Source organism: Elgaria multicarinata, chromosome 11 (assembly GCF_023053635.1).
Source record: "Elgaria multicarinata webbii isolate HBS135686 ecotype San Diego chromosome 11, rElgMul1.1.pri, whole genome shotgun sequence".
In the NCBI taxonomy this organism is placed as follows: domain Eukaryota; kingdom Metazoa; phylum Chordata; class Lepidosauria; order Squamata; family Anguidae; genus Elgaria; species Elgaria multicarinata.
Window position 1 is genome coordinate 13,995,135 of NC_086181.1, and position 21,432 is coordinate 14,016,566.

The window sequence follows — 21,432 nt, forward strand, 5'->3', positions numbered from 1 at the left end:
ATGGCCTGGAGGGCAGGCCTAAGACATTTTGTTGCCTGTGGCAGAAAACTCCTAATGGCACCCTCCCTCATTCTGCTAATTAACATGGGAATCCTGTTAATTAACATCTATAGGGAAGTTCTCCGGGGAGGCTTCATTGAAAGAAATGGGAGTTATTCAAGATCACTAACTGTGCCCTGTCCCCTTAACTACAGCCTAGACTCCCTCGTCCCTCTTGTGCTTTGAACTTCAGAAAACCGGCTGCAGGCCTGTGCTAGAACCCACGTTCTTCTTCACACATATTGGGCTGTCTCTTCAAATGCACCCAACTGAGATGGTGGTTTTATAGGGTGGCCAGGTGTCCTTGTCCACTGGAAGGCATCTTGTGTTTGAACAGCTGTTTGGTCCAAGGGTGGGTTAGAGATAAAGAACCTTAAAAAAAGAGGGCAGGGGCCTTGAAATTAGGGATGTACAGGTGGTGTAAAATCTGTTCTGCCTGCATTTCTTGAATTGTCAGGTGCCTTTCTTTCCATCGTCCCACTGGTGGAATTGGATTTGTTCCAATTTCCCAAATTTGCACAAATTCATATTCACATAAATTTGCGCTTGCAAAAATGCACAGATCCTCATCAAAATGTGCAATCCCCACCAAAATATGCAAACCCCCCCAATAAGTATACAGAGTTCTAAAGTATACGAATCCCATTCTCAGACCCTTTTTATATTTTTGCCTTTTCCAGCAAACATAATCTGCAGGTGGAAAAAGATTCCAACACTTCCAGTACTATTTAGGGCAGGGAAGTACTGCCCCCTTCTTTCAGCGAAGGTACTCTGCACATACCTAGAGGTTCTCTTGTCCACATTAATTCATATGATCCAGGGCTGGAATGCAAAGCCAATTCAGGGGTGTTTAGATCCCTGGTGAGCCCAAACCCTGATTTTACCTATAAATGATTGATCAAAGTGGTGTTGTCATTGAACCTTGACTAGGCTCCATGCAGGAGTACCTATATCCCTGGTTATTCTGAAGGATTTAAAAAACACACACACAACTACAATGAAAGCATCCATTGGCTTGACAAACTGAAGGCTCATCTGTACCAAGCAGGATATTCCACTATGAAAGCGGTATGGAAGTGGCATATAAAAGGCAGGAGCCACACTACTGCTTTATAGTGGTATTGAAGTGCACTGACAACTGTTAGGGCCCATTGACACATGCCATATATCACTTTCATACCGCTTTCATAGTGTTATATCCTGCTTGGTGTAGATGTGTCATGGGCCCCAACAGTTGTTAGTGCACTTCAATACCACTATAAAGCAGTAGTGTAGATCCTGCAGTGCACTTCAATACCTCTGTATAGCAATAGTGTGGCTCCTGCCTTTTATATACCGCTTTCCTAGTGGAATATCCTGCTTGGTGTAGATGAACCCTGAATTATTTCCATCCCCCAACCTCCCACAAATATTTCATTTTTTTTTCAAGCCTAGTTCTGTATTTGGACCCCATCATGCTTCCAATAGGGTTCCAATGCCTTTCCATCTGCCAAAATGCCACAGAACCAAGGGACTATAGTAGGGTGACCATATGAAAAGGAGGACAGGGCTCCTGTATCTTTAACAGTTGTATAGAAAAGGGAATTTCAGCAGGTGTCATTTGTATATTTGGGGAACCTGGTGAAATTCTCTTTTCATCACAACAGTTAAAGCTGCAGAAGTTATACTAGAGTGATCAGATTTAAAAGAGAGCAGGGCAGCTGCACCTTTAACTGTAAGAGGAAATTTCATCAGGTTCCCCATATATACAAATGATACCTGCTGAAATTTCCTTTTCAATGCAACTGAATTGAACTTCAATGCAAGATTCAGGAGCCCTGTCCTCCTTTTCATATGGTCACCCTAAACTATAGGACATGTTGTCTCCAGTATACCCGACATCCATAGCATGGACACATGTGCCTTGAAGAACTACATTTCCCAGTCTTCCTTGCACTTGGGATGCTGCCACGTTAGTCTTTAAATACCAGGATATGAGGCACACTGGTTTCAGATTAGGATCTCGTGGCAGTGAAGAACCTTTGACGAAAATGGCGCTAGCTCTGTAATGCCAGTGAATGCTATGAGCAGGAGGCCAAGTTTGTATTCCGAGAAAATACAATATGAACTTTGGCGCCATCGCTACATAAAATACACTGGTGGAGAGGGGGTTTTGGCGATCTAATTTTGAATATATGAAAGAACAGGCCTTTGAACCTTGCTGTGAACTTCCCCCCATCCCCATGAAATCTGAAATACTGCCCTTGTTCACTCACCGATAAGATCTCTTACAGTAAGAATACAACAACTACCATTTGGGATTCTGAGATGTAATATCAGCGCTGGTAATTTACTTAGCTTATTTTTATGAGAAGCTTTATATTTATAGCTTTTTTTTCTTTTTGTTTAAACCTTTGCGGGAGGAAATGTTGAAATATATAAAGGGTAAACATGCTATTCCTATCATGCCACAAAGGCTGCCGCTTACAATGGGTTAGATCCAGACTTTGTTATACTTGACATAGACAAGCCTTCTCCAACCTGTTGCCCTCCAGATAGGTTGAAGTACAATTCCCAACATCCCCCAGCCCGCATGAGAGTTGTAATCAAACACATCTGGAGAGCACCAGGTTGGGGAAGGGTGATGCAAACCCACTAAAATCAGTGGGACTTAAAGTTGGTCATGACTAAAACTTACATCCCACTGATTTCAATGGGTCTCCTCTAAGCACAACTAAATCTGGATCCAACTCAATGGCATCCTGTTTGCATAATAAAGTCATGTTCCTACATGGTCTCCCAGTGGCAATGCCAATAGCAAATTGATACTACCCTGAACAAAATATAACAACACTGACAGATAGGCCCAAACCAATAGTAAATTATTGCAAGCTAAGGCCATGGCTAGACCAGGCCTATATCCAGGGATTGTCCTGGAATCATCCATGTGCATCCCAATGACATACAGGGGATCCCGGGAGCAGGCAGGGATGACCCCTCCATTTGCCTGGGATAATCCTTAGGTCTAGCTAAGACCTAAGACAGAGAAGAAGGCCCATGCTGCCTGGTTCAGAAAAGAGGTGTGCATCCCAAGCGCTCCACATTTGTACTCTGAACCGAGCAATTCCAAACTGCAGCAACATCAGTAGCCTTGTGCCACAAAAAAACTACTGTCTGAGATGTGTTTTTGGCTCTCTGTTGAGTTCATCAGGAGTGCTTGTAACTTATACCATATCTTTTGTGGACAGAGGAAACAACCCTATGCCTCCTAGACAGTGCCTCAGGGGCCATAGGGTACTGGGGATTCCCCCCTCCAAGGTCAGAGACAGCGGTCCGACCTCGGAAGGGAGAGTCAGAGATACGCTTCCCTTCCCCTGCCCCTTCTCAGCCGGTGCAGAAAAATCATGCCAGCTGCCCTCTGAGGTCAGAAAAGCGACCTCGCAGAGGGGGGAAAGGGACATTTCAGTGGGAGGGGGGGAGACCAGAGAGGCCAGGATATGAGCCATCCTGAGGTCTCTCCAGCCCCCCCCTCTCTCTCTCTGAAGAGCCATTGCTAGATGGGCAAAAAGCCCATCTAGTGGGGGGCGGGGGAAAGCAGGACAGGAGGACGGGGAGGTGAAGATAGTCTCTGCTGCTTCTCCTGCCCTGGATTCAATGATCAGAAGCCTCTGAGTTTGAAGGCTTTCGATTACTGAGGGTGCAATCGATAGGTTTGTGCCCGTAATATTACACCACACCCTTTGCAGCACCCATTTTTTCACCCTTGCACTGGCACAGTTGCATACTGATACACCAGTGTAACCCTGAGGCCTTGCCAGCATGGGTCCCAAGTGCCAGGGTGTCTCGCCAAGCATCCCCAGTGCAAATGCACTTTGGAGTCATCCTATCCTCATCCAGCGAGGGAAACACGAGGATAGGATTATGCCTTCAGAAATTATAAACGTGATCAGCAGCACCAAAAGAACCCAAATCCTGAGCGGAGGCTGTGAGGGAGGGACAAAGAGACAGATATGGAACGCGGTCATGCCTTGAGGACCAGAAACCTATTTGAAAATGCAAATGAAAGATGCAGTTCTTTGGAAAACCAAACCAGTGCTACCTATATTCCAAACTAAAGGACTACCTCGGGTTGCAACCTCTCTCCCTGTTACTTATCAGATGGACTGTGATTTAGTTACCCTGACTGACGTCTACTGCTCATTCCCCTCCCATCAGCTCTTGCCTTATGAGATTAAATGTACATCTAGAAGCAGAAGCAAATGAGTTATTAAAGATCACTTCCTGGAAGAACCTCACAGCCGCCTTCAGCACTACCTTCCCCACACCAAGGGATCTCTTTTTTCACGTTCTCTTTCAAATCTTCCCCTCCCCACTCAACCTGGCTTTGATTGAGCATCTTCTCTGAAGACACGGCCTAAGTGATGCCCATCTTGAGCGTATTATTATTACTGAAGTTGGGAGCCATCATTTCTCATTAAGCATCTCGTTTGAAAGGCCATCCTCTCCTCCCACAGTTGATGCTTTTAAAAATGCTCACCGGCCGCAGAAGCCAAAAGGAGCAAAGTGCAGGACTCTCCCTTCTGTGCATCATCAACCTATCATGGTTAGCCTCAGGGTAGGTATCTGACCCCAGCTTTTTCTTTTTAAGGGGTCTGCTCTGGGATATACCTCAAACAGGTGGCGTAGTCTGCCTTTCGTCCTGTTCCTGGTTAGGGCTCAGCTTTGGGGTTCATCGATCTTGGATAAGTGAGGGGGAAGACAGATATAGTATTTAAAGATCAGTCACAGTGGGTTCTTTTAGAATTATAGAATCATAGAATAGTAGAGTTGGAAGGTGCCTACAAAGCCATCGAGTCCAACCCTCTGCTCAATGCAGGAATCTACCCTAAAGCATCCCCGACAGATGGTTGTCCAGCTGCCTCTTGAAGGCCTCTAGTGTAGGAGAGACCGCAACCTCCATAGGTAACTGCTTCCTTTATCATACTGCTCTAACAGTCAGGAAGTTCTTCCTGATGTCCAGCCGGAATCTGGCCTCCTGCAACTTGAGCCCATTATTCCGTGCCCTGCACTCTGGGAGGATCGAGAAGAGATCCTGGCCCTCCTCTGTGTGACAACCTTTCAAGTATTTGAAGAGTGCTATCATGTCTCCCCTCAATCTTCTCTTCTCCAGGCTAAACATGCCCAGTTCTTTCAGTCTCTCCTCATAGGGCTTAGTTTCCAGACCCCTGATCATCCTTGTTGCCCTTCTCTGAACAAGTTCCAGCTTGTCTGCATGTTTCTTGAAGTGTGGTGCCCAGAACTGGATGCAATACCAACTTCAGGTAAAGAAGTTACCACACCAACATCACAATTTACATTGCATGCTGATTGAGCTGATTTGTCCCAGTTCTCATGCTTCAGACAGGCTGTTTGCCTCTTTAAAATATCTTAAGCAGCACTGGTATGTTTTCCAACTATACATGGAGCAAAAGTGGAAAGAGTGTGTTGATGACATCACAGGTACTAGCCAACTGGCACTAGGGATGTTGGAGAAATCCAAAATGGATTGAAATGAGTTCAGATTTCTTTTAATCCTGTCCACATATTCCGCATCAACCCGGCATCTGGGGTCAAGCAGATTCCATGGATATGTAGTGGGTTTTACATAAACCTACGAAATTTATGTAAATAAATTTGTAGACAAAACCACAAGTCAGACGAAGAACGGTAGGCAATTCACAAATACTGTGATAATGAATAAATGTTTTTAAGGATTTTTTTTAAAAAAACATAAACATATACATCTGTTTAAAAAAAGACGTAAAAAATGTGAATTGTTACATACATTCCATACTTTTGTAACTTGGCACAGAAATTGCGGGGTTAATTTACATAATTTTCAGAGTGTGGGGGGGAAATCCAATTTTGTGCATTTGCAAGTGATGGAGCAGGAAACAACATACCCCAAATCCAGATCCAGAATGCGTTCTCTCCAATCCAGGGTCCCTGCGCATCATTTACTGGAACTGAAAGCAGCAGACAGAAGTTACTGCTGCCTTGACAAATAGAAGGCCAGGATCCAAGTAATTAAGCTAGAGAGGGGCAAGCACTCTGAAGCTGACCTTGGATTTATTCAGAAATCACTCAAGATCTACTTTAAAAAAAATAAAAATGGAGGAACTCAAGATAACTTTTCTGAGCCAAACCTGGGGTTTTGTGAAAATTACTGCTCCTGCCAGCCTCCAACAAATATATTCCAGGTTCTAGTATCATGAGAGAGAGGGGCCCCATCTATAAGACAGCAGGATAGCTCCTCATTGAATATAAACCTGAATTTTCATTGATTCGAAATTAAGTAAAGAGTGCCACTCTGCAGCAGCAACAGCGATTTATCTCCTGATATATATATATATATATATATATATATATATATATATATATATATTTGTAGTTCAGTTATTAACGTGCACATGTGCACATACGCATATACAAAGCTATGGAGTATAGATGAGAGAAGCTCGTCTGTAATCCATAGTATAGGAGAATCATAGAATTCAAACTGAAAAGGGTGCGAAGGAATGAGGCAGCTGATGGGTGGGAAGGCAGGAAATCGGCCAATCACTTTGTCTTACCCTCAAAGCTACGCCCACATGTCAAAATGCAATTTAACTCCCCCAAGGACACATAACCATAACGCGGTGCAAACTCGGATGTTGATCCAAAGGTCGAGGTAAATCGCGACTGCAAATATGCACATTCTCGTGTTAAAAACCCGGCGCTGCACCGAATGGACGGCTGCGTCATGTGTCCTGAAATGCGAATATGTGCATTTACATCGGGGTAAAGAAGCCGTATAGACATCCCTGGGGAGAGAAACACTTCCCTATCTTTCTCTACACCGTGCATCATTTTGTATATCTCCATTCATCCATTTTCTTCCGCTGCCCCTTACGCCTGGAACGCTCTTCCGGAACATTTGCGAACTACAAGTTCAATCGCAGTTTTTAAAGCTCAGCTAAAAACTTTTCTTTTTTCTAAAGCTTTTAAAACTTGATTTTGATCTTACTTTTATACTGTTAGTTTTACTCTACCCTGTGCCTGTTTGGTGCATTCTCTTCCCCTTCTTATTGTTTTATTATGATTCTATTAGAATGTAAGCCTATGCGGCAGGGTCTTGCTATTTTATTGTTTTACTCTGTACAGCACCATGTACACTGATGGCGCTATATAAATAAATAATAATAATCATGTCCTCCCTTACTTGCTATTTCTTGTAAGCAAAAATGGCCCCAACAAGGGTCCCTTTCCTCTCAGGGTTGCTGGGCTTGGACGACTTTGCTATCATCCCTAATTTAAACCAGGCCATTCCAGGGACTTCAGAGTGCCTGTCAATCACAGGGGTTGGTGTTGAATATCTCTGCGCTTTTCCAGAAGTCATTTCTGAGGCCTGAACCCACACAGTTCCATGCAGTTTGCTGGGCAAGGGCCTTAGCCTCGCACTACGGGTTTCCTTCCTGTGTGACGTCTTGGAGGCCCTGGCCATGATTCCATTGAATGGGCGCAAAGATTTATCTGGGTCTCAAGCTACATGTAATGCTTCAAGACTAGCTTTGAGCCTGATTTGGCAGCCGGGAGGCGGGTAGGTGGGAAGGAGGGAGAGACTTCTTGGGCATTCTTTTTCCTTAATTTTTCACATTTATTCCTGACCATAAAATCTTGTGACAGGTTTAAGATCTTCTGCATTTTGGTGGCTAGGATTCCCTAGCCGCACAAAACAGCCCTGGAAGGAGTGAGGGGGAGGGATTAAAAACCAGGTGCAGTCTGTGTTTTGTAAGCTTTAATTTATTTTAAATTAATTTGCACAGAGGGAAACAGAAAGGTAAATTGGCCGTCCCCACTCCTGGTTTTTCCTTCTTCTTCTGGGTCTTTTCCAGCTGAGAAGAAAGTGGGGGGGGGAATCTCTCTCTCTCTCTCTCTCTCTCTCAATCTCTCTCTTTTGGGGAGTTGTTTTCATTTCAAGAGGAAAGGTCTTGATGTTTCCCTCAGGGAATGGGAAAGCAAGGCTTCAGTCTTCTATTCAATTAGGTGTAATAAAGCTACATTTTCCTGTCTCATGATCCCACAGCAAAGTGGAGGAATTTACATGGATAATTAGTTTAACCCGCTTACTTGATCGGTTAATCCCCAAACTCCCCAGTTCTCCACCCAACCCATCTCAGAAAGAGGGCTGCTATGTGTTTCACTTTATAGAGGACAGTCCTCTACTTGAAGGCTGTCAGAAGGCAGTCCTCTATTTGAAGGCATCCTCTACTTGAAGGTCTGCCAGCATAGGTCCAGTTTAAAGATGAAGAACCATATTAAGTTGGGAGAATGGCAGGGGCTTTGAAGTTGCCCATCAATGGTCAGGCCCTGGACAGCAGACTTAGCAAGTCACACAGGTCTCCTCATCACAGTCATCACTATGGTGAGAGGTACTGTATTTCTATTTAACTTATAATACTGTATTTCTTCGATTGTAAGACGCACACTAATTTCAGTACCACCAACAGAAAAAAAAACCCCTAAGACACACCCGCGATTCTAAGATACACCCCATTTTTAGAGATGTTTATATGGGAAGAAAAGTGCATCTTAGAATCGAAGAAATAGGGTAATTATTGCATCTATACCATATAAATTAAAACATGCCAACGTTACAAAATCATGATGAGAGTCTCCACAGATAGAGGACGCTTCCCACCACAGAGAGTCGACGGAGGGGGTGGACTTAGTGTGCTCACCCTCCCTCTCCCTCTCCTTTATGTGTAGAGGTTACACCAGTGGAGGCTGGTGGCTCCAATGTCAGTGGAGCAATGAATCCTTTCCTAGTTTCAGTCAGAACCAGGTAGAACTTTAACGGAGCTATCCAAGATGCTGAAGTACCTTGGATAGTTTCTTTAGAGTTCTGACTGAGACACGGAGCAGATTCACCATCTCACTGACATCGGCGCCACCAGCCTCCCCTCGGTTGCACAGTTTTTGAACACTTGAAGAGGGTTTGTGATGTTCTTTGTCATTTCTGTCTAGAATAAGAAATGTTGTGCGGGTGTTAGGGCTTATTAAGATTTCCCTCCTGTATTGTGAGCCAGCTCTGACTGTCCCTGGGTATGCCTTTGCATGCATAATGTAATGTGTGTGAACCAGATGATCATGAATACAGCTGGCCACAATTCCCAGGACAGCGATACCTAGGAAAACTGTTACCTTGATAATGGGTTGTCATATAGCACTGTTCACACCAAAGGACACTCCGGAGGGCTGTGTACATATACAGCAAAACATCTTGTGTGAGACCTTCAGTGAGATATTGAAATACAGACCCTTTTAGACAAGTGGGGATGGTTTGGGAGCACTCCATCATATCCTGCACAATTTTACCATTTTCTCTCCCAGGTAGTATTTTGAAAATACTGGTTCTGCAGCTTTGCAATATGGTTCAGTTTGAAAGATGGGTAAGCTGGCTACGGAGGATGATAGTTATGGACGTTTAGATTTTATTTAATCTGTCCCAAGTTGGTCCCTCAGATAACCTCATTTTGGGTGTCATAAAACAACAGAAATGCTTAGTTGTTGTTGTTGTTGTTGTTATTATTATTATTATTATTATTATTATTATTATTATTATTATATTTGTAACTAGCTGGGGAGGGTGAAAAGCACTTGTGGGATTTAGGTGCCAAAATAACTTGACCAGCCTTGGACACTATATACCGGGGGGGTGTGGCAAAAACTTGTTGGCCAGGCCCTGCCCCAGTTGGTCCTTGCAAAATGCTCCAAGGCAAACCACCCTCCTAAACCTCTGGGCCTCAAGAGCAGCCCTATGCAATACAGACCACCTCCAGGTCCATCAGATCTAAGACGCCTTGAGATCAAATGGTTTTCCAGACTACTCAAAACAAATTAACACACCAGAGTATGGGGGTGGCCACTTACACATAGCCAAACAAGAGGAAATGTAACACCAAAAAAGAGGACACTGATTTGGAATAATAATAATAATAATAATAATAATAATAATAATAATGAGAGAGAAATATACACCGCTAGCTATCGAAGTTAAAGAACTATGGCAATAGGAAAACATCATAATAATTATTCCGTTAGTCACATCAGTCACCGGCAACACATCAAAAAACTATACAGGAAACCTTCAGAAACTGGGCCTACCAAAATACATCCACACCAACATTCAGAAAGCAGCCATACTCAAAACAGGTTCAATGACTTGGCAAAGCCTGTCATGCCCATCTAGAAAAACCACCACAAGCAAGAAAAGAGAGATAGATGATGGGTATGCTCATTTATATATCTATAGATGCCAATTTGGAAAGAATCACTATAATTTAAACAGAAATACAAAACATTTCACTATAGTGAGGAACATTGGGCCAGGTGACCCGCATGGCTCCATTTGCTGTCCAAGTACTAAGTGTTGATGAGTCACTCCAAGGCCCCTGCCTCTCCTAACTTATGGACCTTTATCTTTAAACTAGGCATGTGCTCCGCTCCGATTAGAAGCGCAGAAGCAAGAGCGAATTGGCCTGCTCTGCCTTGCCCAGAGGCGGAGTAGAAGCGGACCACGGACCCTTAGAAGCAAGGCGAAGAGAAGCACCCATTTTCGGAGCGCTCCGGTTTCCGCGGTCCGATCCGATCGCCGTCTTGAAACATTTCGACCATAGGATTGCATTGCGGAAAAGAAAGGGGGATAACTGTGTTGTTTTTGAAGCTATCTTTCTGAAAATTCTTGTGCTTGGAGAGTCATGGATGGGGGTCATTTTGAGCCTACTCTCAGCTCTCTGCGTGCTGCGGTTCGTGTGCTAGAAGTTTTTTAAAAACCGGTGGGAAAATACCTTTTCCGAAGGGCTGAGGGGCAGAGTCAACTCCCGGTCATGATCACATGATCCCAAAGATGGAGGAAGGGATAGGCAAAATGGGTAACTTGGGATTCTGGGAACTTCTCTTTCTTAGTCTGAACGGACTTTTCCCAGTGTTTTTTAAAACAGTAGCCCCACCAAATGCACAAACACAACCTGAAATCATATACTAAGCCAATAATAAGAGATAGAAACACAGCACTGCTACCCACCCTAACTTTGGGGAACAACTGAAAAGATGTGGTGCAAGGGGATGAGCTCCCCTAAGGCATCCCATGTGGACGTGCCCTCACTCTCTCCTGTACTTGGAGGACAATCAGAGCCCTCCAAAGAGAGTAACCCGGTGGAGCAATGCCTATCATGAGTTGAAGTGAGAGTTCTACTCCTCAGCTCTCGTGGTGAAGCAATGGCTTTCATGAGTTGAACTGGCAGCTGCTTCCCCCTCCCCTGGGCACGTCCCCCTATTGCTGGTAAAAGACAGATATAGCCTTTTTTTTAAAGTTCTTCTTGTTGTTTATTCAGCAACACTGCTGCTTTTAATTCCACCCCTCCTTTGTTTATTTATTCCATTTTATATGCATTACTGGCTTATCCTTGGCTCACTTCCTTATGCCCCCAGAAATGTCTGCTGCCTGCCTGCCTTCCCTCTCTCCTCCCCTACCCGCCTCGCAGGGATGTTGTGTGTGTCTGGCTTTGACTCAGGGGAGAAGTCCTTCCTGCACTCACTTGGAGTTTTGGAAGTTCCAAATCCATTTTTCAAGTGTGGAAGAAGATTCATATAGGTTTATCTCTACTCCCCAATTCCTGGCATGTTGGGATTTCCTTTGAAATGGCCCCATTGAGATGTCTGCAGGTTTAAGCTCCACCAAAAAACAGGGGATGATGGGACTGCCTTGAGTCTGGGTGTGCGTGTGTATCCCTGGATAAGCTATCATGGTGGTGAGTTTGAGGTTTTTAACGTGCAAATTGATGGAGCTATCGAAAGGGGTGTGAATGGGGTGCCCGATTTTCATAAATTCCCCCAAAATCAGGGGATGATGGGACTGCCTTGAGTCTGGGCGTGCGTGTGTATCCCTGGATAAGCTATCATGGTGGCGAGTTTGAGGTTTTTAACGTGCAAATTGATGGAGCTATCGAAAGGGGTGTGAATGGGGTGTTGGATTTTCATAAATTCCCCAAAATTCAGGGGATGATGGGATTGCCTTGAGTCTTGGCGTGCGTGTGTATACCTCCATGAGGTGTCATGGTGCCAAACGTGAGGTTTCTAACTTTCACAGAAAAAAAAGTTGTATACTTTTTAAGCTTAATGCAAGCCTATGGGGGGGGGGGGGAAACGGAGCTCCGATCCGGATCCGGAGCTCTGCAGCGGAGCGGAGCGGACATAGGCGGAGCGGGGGCGGAGCGAAGCGGCCCGATCCGCAAATCGCGGATCTGGAAGTGAAGCGGAGCGGGGAGTCCGCGCACACCCCTACTTTAAACTAGGCTTGGACCAGACAGCTCTTCCAATCGAGGAGTGTCCTCTGTAACGCAGGACACATGGCCACCCCACCAGAGTCCCAGGCCACTCAGATCATCCCCCTCTTTCTATTTCAATGTTAATCAACAGGCATAAATGCAACCACCTACGCAAAGTAGTTGTGGGAGTTTTCCTTCTTCTGGGAAAGGTTGAGCTCTTATTTGCCAAATAATTGCTTCAATTACTGCTTTCTCTGCTGGGAGGCAATGAGCAGACTTACGCTCTCTAACCCTGCGATCATTTCCTCTGTTCCTAAGTATGAAAATTCAATCGCAGCACTTGGTAATTCTCACTCTTCCCCCCTAAAGCAAAATAAAAAATCATAGACGCAGGGGCCAAATCTCTGCCCCCTTCTTTGGGGTCAGTTCACACCGATCTCTGGGAAGTATCTGTTCTGCGTGAGAGAGTAGCGACAGCCTGTCGTATAGTTTGCAGTGTTTTCACACACATACACTGGTATATTATATATATATATATATATATATATATATATATATATATAATCACAACATAAACAATTGCTTTGCAATGTGGAAAATATAATATTGGGTTGGATCCAGATTTATGCTGGATCAAGTGCGCTAGTGGAAGTCGACTTCTCAGCCCCCTCCTTCCCATGGAAGCCTCTCCCCCCCCACACCCTCCCCCACAGATAGTCAGGAGACACTACTGAATGGGGAGAGCTATGGGGTGGGGGGAGAAGGGGGATCCCCCAAAATTGGGCAGAGGAACCTTCCACAAGTGGGAAATGGCAGCTCTAATAGAAGATGTGTAGCTAAAGTAAGTCCTGCGGGTGGCAGGGGCAGCAGTTCCAGGGCAAAGCAGGGAAGGAGAGAAGGGGGAGAGGGAGGAAGAGAGATGGGGAGAGCAGGGAGTCCAATGGATTCCCCATCAGCCTCACAACAGGCAAGGGGAGTGGCTTCACCCCCCGCCCTGAATCAGTCTGAGGCGCCCCAAAGTTTTCAGACCCGTTCTGATCTGCTTTGGAGTGCCTCAGTCCAACCTGGTACTGCTCCAGATTCAGGCCAAAGTGGCCTGCTTCAGCTCGGATTTAGGATTTGACCCCGAGGTGGTGCACAGCCCTTTATGCTACCTCCAGTATCTGAGGCAGTATGCCTATGTTCCCCAGTTGCTGGGGAACATGGGCAGGAGGATGCTGTTGCAATCATGTCCTGCTTGTGGCTTTCCCCTGGGCAGCTGGTTGGCCATTGTGTGAACAGAATGCTGGACTAGTTGAACCCTTGGTCTGATCCAGCAGTGGTCCTATTCTTAAGTTCTTAAGGCCCCTTCCTCTTGTAGAAGGCAGATCCTGGATCCAATCCACAACCATTGACCCAGGACGTAGCTGCAACTTTTTCATGGCAGATTAATTTCTCTTGTGGGCCTGTCTAATAGTTTCAAAGGCAAGTAGCAGGCTGCAAAGCAGAACTCAGGGCCCAGGTGTTGCAGGCAACTGGGTTTTTTTTGCAGGTGAGAGTGGAGGACTGGAGAATATTCAGGTAATCTCAAGTGCACGGCTTATGATAGCCGTTCTTGAACAAAGACCTGCCCAAGCTGGTTTTTACCTTAGATGTACCTGACCATACTGTTATCCTGCAGGGCTACAGCCGGGGTTTGGCCAATAAATAATTTCCCCCACCTGGAACACCGATTTGCACTAGCAGTGGTTTATTATTTGTTAAAAGGAGTTTTAATTTGTGACATGACAGATTTGTTTTTGAAACAACAATATTAGGAACATTTCTGGGTTGTTGTTGTTGTTGTTGTTTTTAAAAAATCATTCAGGCCAAAACCAGCAGTACTTTCATATTGTTTTAATGGGAGCTTATTTAGGGTTGAAAAGCAGCTGGGTAGGAAAGTTTAACACACAAATAATGGTCCCGATCTGGATCTGGGGCCTGCGCGTTTATACTAAAGTAAAAAAGAAGTCTTGATTGCATAGGATGACCTTTGAGGGAAGAGAGCTAACCAGGGGGACTAGATGAGAAGGCCTAGTGACCATCCCCAACTGTAAGGCAGCAGTGACCATTTCCATCCCCCCCTCCCCCCCGGCCCTACCCCGATACTCTTGAACTCACTTTCAGCCAGCTCAGAAACACCTGAGTAGTGAAGGCAAGTGCCTCCACATGTAACGTAGCATGTAATTTAGCCCTCATTTTCTTTCTTGTGGGACGCCCCAAATAGGCCCCGTCACTGTCCCCTTCCCCCAGGTGTGCCAGTCAGTGGGTACTACTGACTGGAAGGCCAGGGTGGTGGAAGGCCCTTTAACAAAAATGGTGGCTGATCCAGGACTGGCTGAGAGACCAGGGGAGCTACTGCTTGAGGAACCAGCTAGTCCTCCAGACGTACAATTCCTCAACAACATTGGGGCCTCAAATAGCTAGAGTCTTTTTCCAGCCACATTGATGGAGGGAAAATCGAACCATGTAGTGCAGAAGGATCAAAGACATCTCCATTCCATTGGCTTATCACGAGCCCCACAACTTTGTGGGAGGCCCAGGCCCAAGGGCCACTAACCTCCACCCTGTTCATTCCTTTCCATCGTTGGCTACCTTGAAAGCAAAGAAACCGGACCGGAACCAAAGCCGACGGGGTTGGCAGAGCGCTTCAAAGTTCTGAGAACATGCCAAGAATGAGGCAAAAGATTTGTTCTGGAAAGGATTTTTATGCACTTAAAATCGCCAAAAGCTGCAGGCCAGCTGTGCTGAGCACAGTTGCAAGGAAACGGGAAGACGGAGGGAATCAGGATTCAAGGAGTCTGAGTTGGAGGAGGAAAAGTTCTCCCTTCCTCCAGCAATCTTTACCCACCCCCCTACAAGAGACAGTATGGAGCCCAGACATGAAGTAACCTTCAGCACCCTGAAATGAACGCCTCTTTCCCGCTGCTCCGTGGGACAGCCAGCTGCCGCGTCTCAGCCGTTACCCATTCCACCCCGTGCTTCCCGCCATTTACAGTTCCCGGCCAAAGCTTTCACAGTGCACATTCTTTTTTGCCAGGGCTATGGTTTTACGACCCAACACTGTTTGGAACGAGGCTCCAGATACGAGGATCCTTTCTTTCGTTGAACGACCCCTGCAAAAATATAAATCGCAACAGAAGGAACCCAGCCGCCATAGAGGGAAGGGAAGCACAGTTGATTTTAATTAAGGGTAACCTCGTTTGTCTGTTGCAGACTAACCACGACTCGAGTGGCAACTTAAGGACTAACGAATTTTGCCTACGGACTGATCTGTTTTCTCCTAGGCAGGAAGCAAAGAGGCCTTGATGAAGGGTGGCAGCACAATTAGTCTTTAAGGAGCTGCGAGATTCTTAGAAGGCAATTGTGCTAATAATTAATAATCAATCCCTCTGATGCATTTGAGACCCTGGTGGGGGGAGTGCTTGGGAGGGATGACTTGGAGTGGAAAAAGAGCAGGTGGGGGAAAGGGTTAAACACTCCCCTTTTCCATTGCTTGTCCGTTCTCAATCCCACTCCCAGCACTTTCCTAAAAAGAGAAGGCATTGGGGCTGTCAGATATAAACATTAGTCTCATTTGTATGATTAGTCTCTTGTTGGAGACTTGCTGACCACATAAGGAACTACTTCCATACTGCTGACGACAGTGCTGTTCTGAACCATCTTGAATGTCCATATATTTGTTGTCAGTGGAGGCTGGTGGTTCTGATTTCAGTGGGGCAGTGAATCCATACTGGGTTTCGGTCTGAACCACCCAGAATAAAGGAGCTATCCAATGTACCAAACCCATTTGAAGGATTGGGGTTCTGCATCTTTAGAGTTCTGGCTGGCTGGTTCTGACTGAAACCCAGAATGGATTCACAACCCCACCAAAATCAGAGCCACCAGCCTCCACTGTTTGTAGTACAAGAGTCTAAATGTTGTTGTCTTACTGAGGCCCTTGATGTTCATACATCAGGGATAGGCAACCTTTTTGGGTCACGGGCACATTTGGCAATTTGAGAAACTCTCGTGGGCACAACCACAAAATGGCTGCCCAGGGAGGCCTGGCAAAGGACAAATAACCTGCCCAAAAGACTGAATACAAGGCTGAGGTGGGATATGAACCACAACACACTAAACAACTTCTTTGAACCCACAGTTTTCAGCACCAACTGAAAGTTATTTCACACCAATCCCTGCTGCTGGTAAGAAAATGCATAGCCAGTGCTAGAAACAATGTCTTTACCAGCTCCTACTGCTGTGTATTGTCTTTTCCTGACCATGCCTAGAAATTGAACCTCCGTGCTACTGACCTTGGACTCCTGCTTGACAACCCTCCTTGGACAGCATATGGCATCTGACTGTTTTTCTGTGTTTTGACCTTGGCTGCTCATTTGGGTTGCTCCCTCTTGCCTGATAAAACTGTGTTTTTGACCATTGCCTGCTTGATTGACTTGCCTTTGTGTTGCCCCTTAGTTTAATCTGAGCCTGATCCAGCCATAGCAGGATGTAGCCCCTTTAACCCATTCAACTCAACATATGTGCAGAGATGTTATGCCTGTTCATGGGTGCTGGGTGACGGCCTCCCCGGCCTGGCCCTCTCCATACATGCGCTCAGGTGAAGGTGTGAAAAAGCAGGGCTGAGTTCTGTCCCCTCCTTTCATTTTTGAGCGCATATGGATCAGTACCCCTGTTGTTTTCCAATTCATTTCATTCCCTCTTGAAGCACTACTCTTTGACTGGAGACAGTAAATAGTTTGCATGAGGGCTGAAGGTAGTATAACTATGTAATTGTACAGGCTTCGTGTACACGCTCATTTGTTTTGTCCCACATTTATTTCTGATCAAATAGTATCTGCAGGTTTTGAAGGATGATGAAAACCTGCAAAATCTATTTATTAGGGAGAATAGTTACATGAACATGCAAACAACAGGCAACAAAGGCTCAATTCAGACATTCTATGGGAACTGTGGTTAATGTTTAGTATGATATCATAATTGGGGATGGGCGGAATGAGATATTTTGCAATTGAATGAGCTACCGTTGGTTTGAACTGGCTTGCAGACCATCATTTGTGCTCACCATGGGTTGATGTCATTTTTTAATTTATCAACCATAGTTGCCACTGTTGCACTGCCTCTGAAGGCCACTGAACCTTGAGTCAGGAGTGCTGAGCAGATGGAAAATGAAAGCAGAAGGCTCAAAACCATAGTTAACATATATGTTTGGAGGCCAGAGATGTAGGGGAGCGTTTTCATTAGCCGGGATGCTGATGTCATCTGGAAATGGCTCTTCCCAACAATAATATATTGTTCCTTGTTGTGATGCAAAATATGTCGCGCTGGCTTGCTCTTGAATAGGCATTTAAGACCCATTAGTGTTACAAAGGACCTGTTCATGGTAGACATGACGACAGCTAGAATTGGGTTGTTGATATGGATCAGCGCAGCTGGCTGCATTTTTGGACTCTTCTTGGGGATGTGGCGATGGGACAGTCATGTGGAGTGCCTGAACTTCAAAATTTACCACTATACCATTATTGGAAGCTCATGTCATGGTTTCAGACAGGGATGGGCAATTTGCAGCGGCCATCAGCCCTAGCAAGCAAAGTCAATGGTGACTATGGGAGTTGTAGGCCAAAACATCTGGAGGGCCACAAGATGCCTATCCCTGCTTTTGGACCTATACCAGTGGTTCCCAAATTTTTTCTGTTAACCGCCCCCTTGGTTCCACAAACTCATGCCCAGTGCCCCCTGCGCGTGGCCCCTTTAAATGGGAAGCACCCACTGCAGACTTGCCAAGGGAGGGAGGGAAAAGAGAGCGGACGCCCCTGTTTTGCAGCCGGCCCACCAAGCAGGGGTATGCCTCTTCATTAGCGTTTTGGTGCTTTTGAAGCATAATACATGTGTGGATTCTTCCCCTGTATGGCTTGGGACCAAACTACCTTCTCCCATAAAAATGTCCCTGGGTTTTAAGACCTTCTGGAGAAGCACTTCTTGGAAAAGACCACCTCGAGCTCCCCCTGCCACCCCCTTGCCTCTTAGCGCCCCCCTATGCAATCCCACCGCCCCCAAGGGTGTGGTACCGCCCATTTTGGGAACCACTCACCTATACTATAGGTAGGGTGACCATATGACTGGATTTGCCCAAGTTTTTGATTACAAATCCAGGAGGGGAAATCCGGATTTCCCCCCCAAAGAGCAGCTCTAATGGGAATTAACAAAAATGCTTATAACTCCGTCTTTTTTAAAGATAAAGAGATGAAAGTTGGCACCATGATAGCTTTTAGGTAGAGCTTTAGCCATACCAAATTTGAAACAGATCTGTTCATCCATTGATTTTTTAGGAATTTTTTAAAAATTGAGGTTTTAATTTTTTTTAAAAAATGTTATTTTTAAAGATAAAGAGCTGGAACTTGGCACCATGATTGCTCTTAACAAGGACTTTAGCTGTGCCAAGTTTGAAACAGATCTGTCCAACCATTGAGTTTTAGGATTTTTATTTTTTTTAAGTTTGAGGTTTTAAAAGTATTTTTTAAAAATAATTTTAACATGGCGACCATGTTGTCCTCCTTTTTGGTTTCCAAAATATGGTCACCCTAACTATAGGTTCTTAACTATGCTTAGTTCATGGTTGGGTGTGATGTCTGAATTTAATGGAATATCATGCTATCTTCAGCAGTCAGAAGTAACTATAACTTCTCTGCAAACATTGGTGTGCATATATATATATGTGTGTGTTTGTGTGTGTGTGTGTGTGTGTGTGTGTGTGTGTGTTTCTGCCTTCCAGGACTGCAGGCTCAGGATTTTATTTTATTTTTTTAAAAAAATTATATCGTTTTTAATTAAAGAAATGCTGAACTTGAGCAACTGCACCCTTCCTCCTTCCAATAAATCTGAAACAATTTGCTAGGTTAAAATGGTTAGTGGCGAGGTCTAAGTAAGAATTTAGACAGGGTTGGGAAGTAGCCAGTTCCAGATTGCAAAGCAGCCCACTTTAGTTTGTGCTGAAAGAAATTAGTGGACACAATTTACAAGGTGACCAGATGCATGGATGGACGCAATGCTGGCTAATTCACTATTCGGAAAAGGAAAGAAAGGGGGAAAGTAAACTCTGTTGGTAATGAAGGGGGAAGAGGACAGCAATGGCCAGAAAGTGTGAGATGTATTCAGATTAATTGCACAGACGCTTGTGCCTCTTTAATAGGTAGAATCACCAAGGAGAGTTCAAAGTAGAGGAAAGAACAACATCTGGGACTGTTTCGCTTAGGGAAAAGGTAGGTAAGGCGAGGCCATAAAAGTGTACAAAATTATGGATGGTGTGGAAGGTGGATAGGGAGAACTTTTTCTCTCCCATAATTCTAGAACATAGGAAGCTGCATTAAACTGAGTCAGACCATTGGTCTATGCAGAAGCTTTCCAAGTTTTCAGGTGGGGCTGTGCCCTGCCTCAGGCCAAACCTTCAATTTAGCCCACCTCAGCCCAAATACAAGGTGGTACCAGATCAGCTGGAGGTGAAGCAAATCTGGTCCAAAGCACCTCGGGGCAGTGCTGGGCCACTCCTGTTGACCACCCATCCATGCAGGAAAGCCGGTGCAAAGCAAACCATAAGTCCATTGGACTCCCCTCCTTCCCTGCTCACCCTTGAACCTGGAGCTGCCGCCCCTGCAAGAGTTAACTTTGCTGTCTGTCCTCCTCTGTTAGAGCCACAATTTAAAAGTAAGGGGGGGCTCTTTATTTTCATAGATCTACAGTCACAAACTACAGCAACTGTACAGGGGCATTTCCGTAGGTTGTGGTGGTAGATCTATGAAAATTACAGAGCCCTCATCTTACTTTTAAATTGTGGCTCTAATGGAGGAGACTGGATGACAAAAATAAGTCCTGCAGGTGGTGACTCTGGGTTTCGAGTGGGGGGTGAACGCGCAAGAACAACCAGTAGTTCTGGCGATGCTCTTACTGCTGCAGACCACCTCTATAATCTACAGTCAATATTGGTCCATCTTTTGCAGCTGCCACCCTCCTATTCAGAACATGAAGGATGGTGGGATTCGTTGTTGAACTGCACAACACTAAATAGGCTAACCACGGGGTGGGGTGATGAGCAGAACGACAGGGCACGGCATGGTTCCATGATTGTGTGGTGGGCCCAGTTGCTGTGGTTTCATTAACCCTCCCCTCTCCATGGTTCCCCCACTCACCCACCCTCCGTGTGTATGTGAAAAGGCCCTAAAGGTAGTACTTCTTCATGCAGCACATGGTTAAACTGTGGCATTCACTATCACAAGATGAGGTTGTGGCCATCAACTTGGATGGCTTCAAAACGGTGATTAGACAAAATCATAGAGGATAAGGCTATCAGTAACTACTAATCATGATGGCTATATGCATTATCTTCAGTATCAGAGACTGTATGCCTCTCAGTATTAGTTGCTGGGGAACACGAGTGGGAGGATGCTACTATTTGAAGGCTTCCCTTCTCGATCATCCCAGAGTGCAGGACATGGAATAATGGGCTCAAGTTACAGGAAGCCAGATTCCGGCTGGACATCAGGAAAAACTTCCTGACTGTTAGAGCAGTACGACAATGGAACCAGTTGCCTACGGAGGTGGGGGGCTCTCCCACACTAGAGGCCTTCAAGAGGCAGCTGGACAACCATCTGTCAGGGATGCTTTAGGGTGGATTCCTGCATTGAGCAGGGGGTTGGACTCGATGGCCTTTTAGGGCCCTTCTGTTAGACAAGTTCTTAGCCCTCGAGGACGAGATCCAATTCAGCCCTCAAGAACGACACCACACTTACAGCGACAGAGGGTCCAAAGCGCTTTATTGATTATAATCAAGATCTGATAGTTTTGAAAGCAACAGTCAGACCAAGAATTGGGAATTCAGCAGGGCTTTTCAAGCCTGAAAGGGGGCAGTGCCCCACAGCAATATTAACCAATCAGAATGTAACACCAGAGAGAGCCCCCTTATCTTTTACAAAACATTTCCTCTGCAACTGAGCCCCCTTATCTCCTTGTAACAGTATGTTCCGCCTGGGGACATGAAGCCATTGTTTTAAGATGG